Here is an 11,225-nt window from a genome sequence, read left to right on the forward strand (position 1 = left end):
AAAGTAAGAACTTATTTTTGTGTCCTTTTTTAGACCATCTTAGCCATCCTTAGTGCATTCCTTATGATAGGACCTCCCATTTCACCTAATTGCATATATAATTAAAATCAAGGCCCTACCCTCTCCTTCAATATTGCTAAAAAATCTATGTTGGTTCTAACATCTATGCATTCTCTCCTATTTTTTACCCATTCATAAATTCATGTCCCTCTCAAGTCCTATTTCACTCCTAGATCTCAAATTCTCACCCATCCTTCTAATCCTCTTTGAACCACCTATACATCTAAGATCCTTGAAGTTCCTGCTTGAATTAGACCCTCTTGGATATAGGTTCCACATGGGTGATATATATTTGGTTATAGGTTGAGGTAGACCTATACCCAAGGATTGAATTTTTTAGGATTTCTAGGCCCATTTTGGGATGTTTCATTTTTCCCTCCCAAAATAGTTGGTCTTTGCAATTTCAACCCTTAAAATCACTAAAAAATGAGTCTATACCCCTAATTTTCACATCTCATCCCATGAAATCCATCAAGTGCATCCATAATTAGAAGAAATCAAGGACAAGCATCCTAGATCATTTGATGTTTTCAAGGAAGCAAGTATCCGTTGAAGACATCTATCCATCATTCATTAAGAATTAATGCATTTCCTTCAATAAATATAGCTTCATTTTTCATTGGAGATAAAGGAGTTAATTGTTGAATTTGATGAAAGATCAACCCCACAATTCCCAAGAATCACCTGCATGCAAACACCTGTCACAAAATGAGAGAAGAAAAAGCTATGGAGGCTGGTATTCTTAGATCCATAGATGAGATAGTCTTTATAAGCAAAAATATAAATTGCTATAATAAAAAAGTGAATGAACAAATTAAAAAGAGATCAATCCTTATAAAAGGAGATCAAAACCCTAACAGGTAAAACCTAGGTTGCATGATAATAATTAATTATTATATGCCTAAAGTTTAACTTAAGTAAACTAAAGATAATAAGTGACTTAATAATTAAATCAATATGATTTAATTAATAAGAAAATACATTATTACTCTAATACCCCCTCAAGATAAACTTAGGGAGTAGCTAAAAACCTAGAAACTACTACCGAAAGTAAATTTTGGTCCCGACAACAAGGCCTAATGAGGTACCCAAGCACAAGCAAATCTTTGAAAAGAGGAGAAATAGAGAAAACCACATGGAGAAACCCTACTCCAAAAAGAGATAGAAATGATGCTACAAAGAACTAGTGAAGTATTGAAGAAGCCTTCAAACTAGGAATGTCCCAAAATATAGAAACACAATTTGATCATGAAGAACACCACTGAAGCATGAAGCTGCAAACACTACCAAACTGTTGATCTGAATAACCTCCACTATATAGAATATGACCAAGTAGAGAAGACTGAGTCTGAAGAGCTGATCAATCGAAGATAGAAGGTATCTTCATGGCCTCCAAAAAGAGGAATGAAAGAATGTCTATATGGTAAATGATCCATCTCACCGAAATGCATAGGTATCCAGCAGTTGCAATCACCTAGTACATAGGATCAAATATTGAATACATAGCTCACTCCATCAAACCAAGAAGGAAATAGAACCAACATAACCCACCGATAATGCTAAGAGGCAAGACATGAACACTGAAACTGAATTCAATATCTCCTACAGAAAGAAGTACAAACACCTATAATGGTATGTGTCATCGACACATCATGAGGCTAATGGCATCGAAGGAACACTCACTTGACAAAGAAAGATAGTGAATATGCCCAACATGAAATCCCCCAAGGCACTTTATAATGTAGTGCGAGTACAACAAAACACAAAGATGTATAAAATTCTGAAATACAATATAGTGGCACTTTATCCTAGTGCATTTTCAAAAATATTACAAAAGGATGTCAATGAAGATGAAAAGATACATAAGGCTAATACAAGACATATTACAAACCATGAAAAATCATATGAAGCAACAAAATCGATCTTTGGACCTAAAACAACCAAGATATCCACCAGAATGCAAAAAAAATAAAAAAAATAAAAATGAAAGATCAATCCCACAGCTCCCAAGCATCACCTGTATGCAAACACCTATACATAATAAGAGAAGAAAATGCTATGGAGGCTAGTATTCCCAGATCCATAGATGAGACATTTTTTATGAGCAAAAAGAGAAATTGCTATAATCAATAAATGAATGAATAAATGACAAAGAGATTAATCCTTATAAAAGGAGATCAAACCCCTAATAGGTAAAACCTATGTTGCATGATAATAATTAATAAAATAATTCATTATTGCATGCCTAAGGTTTAGTTGAAGTAAACTAGAGATAATAAGTGACTTAATAATTAAATCAATATGATTTAATTAATAAGAAAATACATTATTACTCTAACGTTAACCATCAATGAGGAGATCTACATCCATTCAAGTATTCATCTTATTTTCAAGCATCTACTACATTATTTCCTTTTTTTTGTGCTAAGTCACGGCTATTGGGTCAACATACTTGATCATATACTAAGTGCAATTGCATATACATGGTGTAATACATGCATTTGTTCGATATAATCTTTTACTCTATGCTAGAATTTTCTTTATTTCAATTCAAGTTTGATTTCTAAATGAGAGCTAGGTTGAGGCAAGTCCCTTCCTAAAACAATCTCCCATTCTTGCTTATGTGTAGGTGCCACAGAGTTTCAGATCCAGATTTCATAGATTTAGAGTTGCAAAGTCAATCATAGATTGAAGATTTATAGTATTCAACCTCTTAGGTTAACCTGTACCCAAAAATTTGACCAATTCCTAGGACCTTCATATTTTTAGATTTTTTAGATTCAACCTTCATTGAGATAAAATTCCTTCATTTGAAAGCTTTGTTGAGGTGCGACAAGTTTCCACTATGGGTTTGAGGGGGATAGACTTCTTAGTCCTATATTATATCTCTAACTTTGTGGTGTTCTGACTCAATTTGTTGAGATATTTTTTCCATTTTCTTGACGAGATTATTTGTATGGGTACCCAACATGGCATCATTTGTTGGGGCCCATCATATTTTTCCACAAAACTTGTAAGCGGCTATATTACTATAGGTTTTTATTTCCTAGTTGGTAACTTATTTCCCTATTCCCAAGTTTTTCCATAGGATTTGCTTATTGTAGGGTATTATGGTGGAACATTACCATTCATTATATTTTCTATTTCCCCTCCCTAACATTTTCTATAAATACTAATTCTTATATATTTGATTTGTATATGGTGAAATTGTTATCAATGATAGACTCCTACTTCACCACCATACATTGGAAAAGGGATCTTAGAGTGTGACCCCCTACAATACTTAACTCAAATTAGCATGACCCAAGGAGATAAAGAGGTGCTAATTCTAGGTAGTTAAGAGATATTGATTTTAGGACCCCTTTTTCTTTTTATTTAATGCATAAGTGTATGCAAAGAAATGTGTGACGAATATGCAAGGAAATTAAAGTAAACACTTATGCAATGATAAGCAACAAGATAACATATCTAGTGTATCAAAGTTAGTGATATAAAAGGAAATGGAAGAAGATGTAATCATCGTGAGGGTTAATAGAGGAAGCCACTTTAGACCTTTAAAAGCCCAATTAGATTGTAGTGAAACTGAAAACTAAAAGAGATTTCAAAACTTGAGAAATGAATTTTTATGTTGTAAAAATTGAAAGGCACAAGAATAGGTTGATGTTGGGATGACCTATACTAGTATAGGTCAATTTTGAGGTGACCTATAACTTGGAGGAATAAATCCAAGGGTTTCAAGACTAAAATAAAAACTACACCTTCAGATTTACTTTTTTGAATCTAAATCTTTCAAATTTGCACCTATACATATGAAAGTGGAAATATAGGGGGAAAAGGGCTTGCATTGGTTAGGCCCTCATTGAGGAATTAACCTTGAAATGAGATAAGTAAAGTATATAAAATAAGATAAAATATAAGTATTATTCTTCTTATCAAACTCTTGTGGATTGATCCAGATCACTAATAACCACAAAGTTGTATGTTGAAATGTAGGATGTCTTCACTTATGCAATAGATAAAAATTTTCCCAAGTCATGACTCATGGATGTATGAATTCTTGAATAAAAGGAGGAAGAATGGATATGGATATAGATCTCCTCCCTTGATGTCCAATTTCTTTGTCTCTTATGATGAAAGAAGTTAGATATATTGAAGGAAATGATTGATTGGTGGATGATGGATGAATGACTTCAATGAATACTTCCTGAACTCCTTGAATTTATAATATATCATTTCAAAATTATAGCTAGTAGATATTTTTTGTGTGTGTGGTCAATTGTGTATGTAAAGATTAAGGGATAAGGCCTACTTTTATTGTGGTTTTGGGGTCAATTTTTGCAAGCTCTCACTACTTTTGGTGGGAAAAGAGAGATGTTTTGCATCATGCCTTAAAATTTATTGAGGTCGCCCTGTATTTGACCTATGCAGGTGTATGTCACCCCATGAGAAATATATAATGGTATAGGTTGCCTGATGTATGACCTATACTAGAAAGGGTTAACTTTGAGGTAAATAAGGCAAGATCCAGAGAGCATTTAAAATCTTGGTGAAAAATGAAACAATAAGAAAGAAAGCCAAGTGTAAAGGCTAAAATGGTGTGAAAACAAAAAGAGAATTAGGTGAGTGGGTGGATACAAGGGAAAGTGTGCATAGAAATCATACCCAACATATAGTTTTAAGAAAGATTGAGGGAAGAAAGAGGATCTCGATTGAATAAGTATATGCAATTAAATGCAATGTAAGATCCAAATATAATAAGAACACTAATGAGAGCTTAATGGGTCTTAAAAAATACAAAGTGAGTGCAAAATTTTTAAGACTACAAATTTAGCTCCCACTGTAGTGGGTGAAACAACTCATGCTCAAGGTAAAGTAGATCAAAATCATAAGATGGTCTTATCAAAGCTAAGGAGAAAAGGAAATATTAAACCTCCACATGACTCAACTCCTTATGAATTCTGAGACTAATATGTGTGTGTGTGTGTGTGTGTGTGTGTGTGTGTGTGTGTGTGTGTGAGAGAGAGAGAGAGAGAGAGAGAGAGAGAGAGAGAGAGAGAGAGAGAGAGAGAGAGAGAGTACTTAGTCCTAGTAAGATTGTGTATTGGAGTGTGAATCACACACAAATAGAAAGGCACCAAAAGAAATGACATTGAAATTCTAGTGGGGTTTGTGTCATGATAGATAGTCCATCTAGGATATATCCTTAAAGATTATATGTTAAATAAGGGATCTAATGAGAGCAATGTGTCCTTAATAATTGTATGGCCAAAATGAATTGAAAGAGAGGGATCAATCCTTAAGGATTGTATGTCCATAAGGGATCCAAATGAAAAGCATCATCAAAATCAGTATGTGTGTGCAAAATGTGAGTGGAGTGTATGCCCCCACATTAAATCTATTGTAGATGACTTAACGAGAGCAATGGATTTAATTGAGCATACATGCATCCACTAGAAATATTTCCATGGTAAAATGCCCACAAGAAATGACAAATCAAGAGAAAGGAGCACATGATAAAAAGAGAGTACAAGAGAGATCTACCAACTCAGGGGTAAATATGATCATATGATAATATATGAAATATTATGTTTAAATGAATTATCATCATTCTCAAAAGGAAGTAGAACTACAAAATAGTGGAAGAAAGACACATAAGAGTTACAAAGGAGAGTCTTTTTGGTCCAACATCATGGAGACCAAAAAGAATAATTGCTACCATTCTACACCATCCCAAGTGGAAAACACAAAAGCATATTTATGAACAATTACATGTGTACAATATAACATGTAACAACATATAGAAGAATTAAATTACGAATGAAAGAATGAGTATGAAAGTTGTAATTCCTTTATCACCTTGCACTAATGGAGCAACAAGGATCATTTAAACCAATGTAAATAAAACATGTAACAATAAGCATATCATGGAGGAAGAACATTACAATAATAAATCACATAAAATCCACTACACAAGAGGAGATGATAAAGAATATTGCCTACCCCCTACCCACCATCTTGGTCTAATATGTTTAAGAAAGGTGGGAAACTCACAAGAGGAGAAAAATCAAGAACAACCGAAGGAGCAATTGCCAATTCCAACAAGAACCATGCTATGAAAATGTGTCACCATGTTTGTTGTTGGGAGCAATAGATATTTATAGTAAAATCATAGTTGGTAAATCATGAACAATATCAATTGTCTCATACATATCATTATAATCACTAGCATGAATATCGTTGTAAGTTTCATGAATATCATCATCAATAGTATCATCTTCATCAAGATTAATCGTAATAGGATCCAATATACAAAGAGAACTATAATGTCTTTTTATTTTAACTCTATTAATATTCACTTTGTTAGAATGAATTTTGATGATACTACATTGGGGGAGTATCCTAAGCATTGGAGAGTGTTGACATGTTGCATTCATGACTGCATTTTTCATTGATGTCAACATAGCAGTAAGTCTGTGAAGACTGGAAAAGTAGCAGTCAAAGATCTTATTGGTACGGATGATGGTTTGATTGTCTAGTGATGCGTGGCTAAGGACATGTTCTACACTATGTCCTGATGGCATGGTTAAGTGTGTAGAGTTAAACTTGAAGGCATACAAAAGTTGTAACTGATTTACTGAGAGCATTATAGAAACAAAGTGCTTGAGAACAACCTTCTGATTTTTGTTTTCTATCTTACATCTAAGATGCAATGAAGAAATGTGTAGTCAACCAATGATAGAAGACATTCATATGGTGATGTCAACAAGTGCTCAAGCCCTAGTATTGCACGTGTGAGAAGTTGTATAGACTGTGAACTGGCAATGCTATTGTAATTGTAATTGAATTAATTATCTTATTATAATTAATTGGGAAAGCCTCAAGGAATTATTTTGAAGATACGGTATAAAGGAAAGATGTTTTCCTTGTTTGTAATGTAATTTGCATGTGAATCAAGTGTGAAAAGGAGCAGAGTGTTTACTAAATGCAAGTAAGCAATCCAAGGGATTATTGGATGCAAGTTTTGTGATCTAGTTACAGGATATGAAGGAGCAGAAGTCTGGTTGATAGGACATAGATAAAGGAAGGAAGGACAATTCATTTCTATTATTCTACAACTAATAATATAGAGATAATTTGGACAGTGGGCTCATTGATCTTAACCTTGAAGTTGTTTGGGTAGTGGGTCCAGTTGTCTTCCACAACTCTTAAAAGGGTTGGAATCTCCTAACATGGATTCAATGTCTCCTAACAGGGACTGGTATGTATTGAATGTTGTAATAGACTCCTAACAAGGTCCATCCTCTAAAAAGGAATATTATATTAGTACATCATCTTGTGGGTACCATCCCCACTGAGGTTTTCCCTCTGATCAAGGGTTTCCCTAGTTAACATATTCAGTGTTATTGTGTATGAGTATCTTGTTGTGGTTTCTGATTATATTTCTCATATGGTTAAAGTTTGTTAAGGTTGATAATTGTGATATTAGTTGGATAGATGATTCACTCCCCCCCCCCCCCCTTCTTTGTTATATTGGTGGACTATATATTCTAACACACTTCCCCTATAGTCTTAGGTATTGATTGGTCAAAGGGAAGTGATTGATGAGGAGGTGTATGAGGTGAATGATTTTGAGAAGTATCTTCACAAGCTCTAGCACGATGCTTGTGACAATGGTAATATGTATGCCAATTAAGTTTGGTCTTATTAGATATTTAGGTGGGTTAGGACCAATCAAGGTTAGGTGCTTTTCTTATTTGGAGTGACAAATGGAAGGGGCCATACTAGGTTGAGAGATCATGTGAAGATGGTGCACATAAGAAATAGGAGGTTGAACATAATCATATAAAAGAGGAATAGGTGAAGAGGGAAGAATACCATGATGAGGATCATCCTCAGGTTTGCTAAGTTCACAAATATCTTGATTCTTGAATGTTTGGTATTATCAGAAGAGATAATTATGATGGGTTTAAGATGAAAGAGGTATGTAAGGTTAAAAGAAATCAATGCCAACCAAGTCTCAAGGCATGGAAGGATGATAAGGACTATGGTTAATAGTATTGATTTCACCAACATGAGGAAATTTAAGACATTTATGAATAGGAGAAGCCAAAAATTGCATGGAGGTAGCCAGGGAGGACCAAGTTTGATTTGAAATAATAGGAAGTAAGAGTGACAATGAAAGTAGTATCTAAAGTTTTACCACAAAATTCCACAAGAAAAGTGATGGAACCAAGTAAATGATAAAGTAAACAAATTAAAGTTTGAATCAAAACATCATATTTATCATAGCAATATTTTTGTAGGTGTTTACTGAAAATGCGCTCTTTAATAATCCTATTTATGATGCAAGTAGGATCAATGAGGATACCACAAGAAGAAATACAAACAACCCTAGAGACAATATAAAGAGGACAATCACATGCCTTAGTTATTTTGACATGATTAAAAGTAATGTAAGGTTAACATTGAGGTTGAGGGGAAGGTTTAGGTCTAGGTTACACATGTCCAACTTTATTGACAATATGATTGTATTCTTCATCTTTTTTATCATAATTAATGCTCGTAGAAGAAGAAGGTTTATCAATAGTATTGGTTGAATGCTATGGCAAAGGATCAATCTAAATTTGTAGGTTCTGATTAGGAGGTGCAACTAATTTTTTTCCATGATTAATATAAACATCAACAAATATAACATTATAATCAATAAGGTTTTGCACCATATTCTTCAAAGAAAACTATTTTTAAATATCACTAAATGATTTGATGATGATATTAATGGAAAGATTGAGGATCAAAGAATTGAGAAGGAGGTTTGGTTAATTCAAATGGTTTACTACGGGGAAGCTTGTTTCATGAAAGTTTCTTTGAAATCACATTATGCAAATATTCAAAAAGTGGAGTAAATTAATGATAAGGTTTAAAAATAGAAGATAATGAAGCAACACCTTTGGATATTCATGTTACTTGTTCATCTAAAATGTTGGATGGTTTGGTGATCTTTATGTAGTTGCTAGGTTTATGAACCTTATTGAAATCATATGTGACATCACTCTCATGAATTTAATAGAAATTATTGGAGTGTTGATCTAAGATTACCTCACTCAAACTTAATAATGGTGAAGTATTGCATATCATTGTGAGATGAAAGAAAACTCACTAAAAAGGATCATATATCTAATGTTCTTATGTAAATAAAAATAAAAATATATTGTATATCAACATTAGGTACAAGATAAGAAATCTAAACATGCAAATGTTTAAATCTGCCAATGAATTCACTAACTTTTTAACAACTTCTTTAAAATGCATCAAACTAGTCAAATATATTTGAGGACCAGTACTATTTTGAAATTGTTGAATGGAAAGCACTAGAAATCTTGTGAATGAAATCAATGGTTGAGGAGGAAAAGAACAATACCAACATCAAAAAGACAAAAGTGATGGCTTTATCTAATAAAAGAAAACATAACCAACATATATTTCAATTTGAGGGTACCACTCTTGAAGAAGTTTTTGTCTTTATCTAATAAAAGAAAACATAACCAACATATATTTCAATTTGAGGGTAGCACTCTTGAAGAAGTGTCAGATTACAAATATCTCATAATTGAATTCAACAAAAAATTGAAGTTGGGAAGGGTGCAAAAAAAAGAGAATATCTTGGGATGTTCAAAAGTGTTTTATGCTTTCCAAAATAGATGTGGAGAGGAAGAGCTACAAGATTGGAAAACTATCCAAACTGATGCAACACCCACTGGGTTGGAGGATTTGAAAGTAGACTATCCAACCATAGTGCTAAATAATCTCAGTAGAAGTACAACTCAACACAAGATATGATAGAAATTTAGGCTCTTTATTTCTTCAAGATCTAAGTGCATGCAACATGTCGAGCTATAAGGCCTTCTCGGCTATGACCAATACATCAACAATTAAAACAAGATCTCACAAGATCCAAGTAAACCCTAGCTAGCTCAAATATGTATCACCATAACAACCCGGTAGAAACCTTGAGAAGAATATAAACTTGTGTTCACAATACACCAATCAACCTTCTTATTTTCTAATCCCACACTTAGCTACTAGCTTTGCCAACTGCTATACTTTATAGTTCATCCTCTACACTTCCCATTATTGCTCCCTAAAATGCTACCCAGTCCCTCCTTTTATACATCACAACCACAAGTCAACCTTTACAAAAAAAACTTTCTAGAACAAAACATATTATGCCTTAAGTCATCTTACAACAACTATCAAATGTACATAGGGAAAAGAACCAAGACCACAAAGAGGTCCTCCCTCATCTTACGATCAATCCATGTCATGAGAAATGCAAACAAATTAAATGCAGAGGTCGGTCAACCAAATAATCAAGAATGTACCCCTTAGTGAGCATACCAACTGAGCTCGTTAGCACAACAACCAAGCATGCCGACATCTACCAAGAACAAACATTGATTGAGATGAAGATAATTTGAGTTTGAGCTCATCCTGGACCAATAAATTTTAGTAAAGAAACATCCTTAATTAGTCACTGAGTGTGTCAGTGAAGCCACATCTTCCAACCAAGAACTACCATTAGACAACCGAGCAACACCATTCTTCAACCGAGCTCATCAACCTCAATCACTGGGAACCAGAACCAAATTTAAGCATACAAGATTGCCAACTACCCTAGGATGCTCCTACATTAGACCCCTAGGTGTGAGACAAACATTCTTAGTAGTGATAAGAACATCTTCTGGGATTCAAAACAGAAATCCCATATTGAATCTTGATATACACATCCTTTGAGTCCTCAACCAATACATTCTTTTCTTGGTTCCACTTTTATAAATCCTTCCCTACAACAAACAACCATTTGTCATGCCTTCTAACATATTTCCTTGGTGCACTACAGGGTTTTTTTCCATGCTGATCTCTAACCCTTTGAGAATCCTTCAACTCAACTCTCCTACTAAAGCTCAGATTCCTCCTATTAAACTTCACATCCTATAAAGGAATCAGGAAAAAATTCCCAGTGCCCTTCCCAAAAATTAATACATTCTTGACACAATCATGTACAACCTTACAATCATAGAACCAAGGTCTTTCAAGAAATATGTGACAAGTTCTCATGTCCATAATATCATACAACACTTAATCGTTATACTACACAATATGAAAAA

Source organism: Cupressus sempervirens, chromosome 6 (assembly GCF_028749045.1).
Source record: "Cupressus sempervirens isolate cs-2001-9-10 chromosome 6, ASM2874904v1, whole genome shotgun sequence".
Lineage (NCBI taxonomy): Eukaryota > Viridiplantae > Streptophyta > Pinopsida > Cupressales > Cupressaceae > Cupressus > Cupressus sempervirens.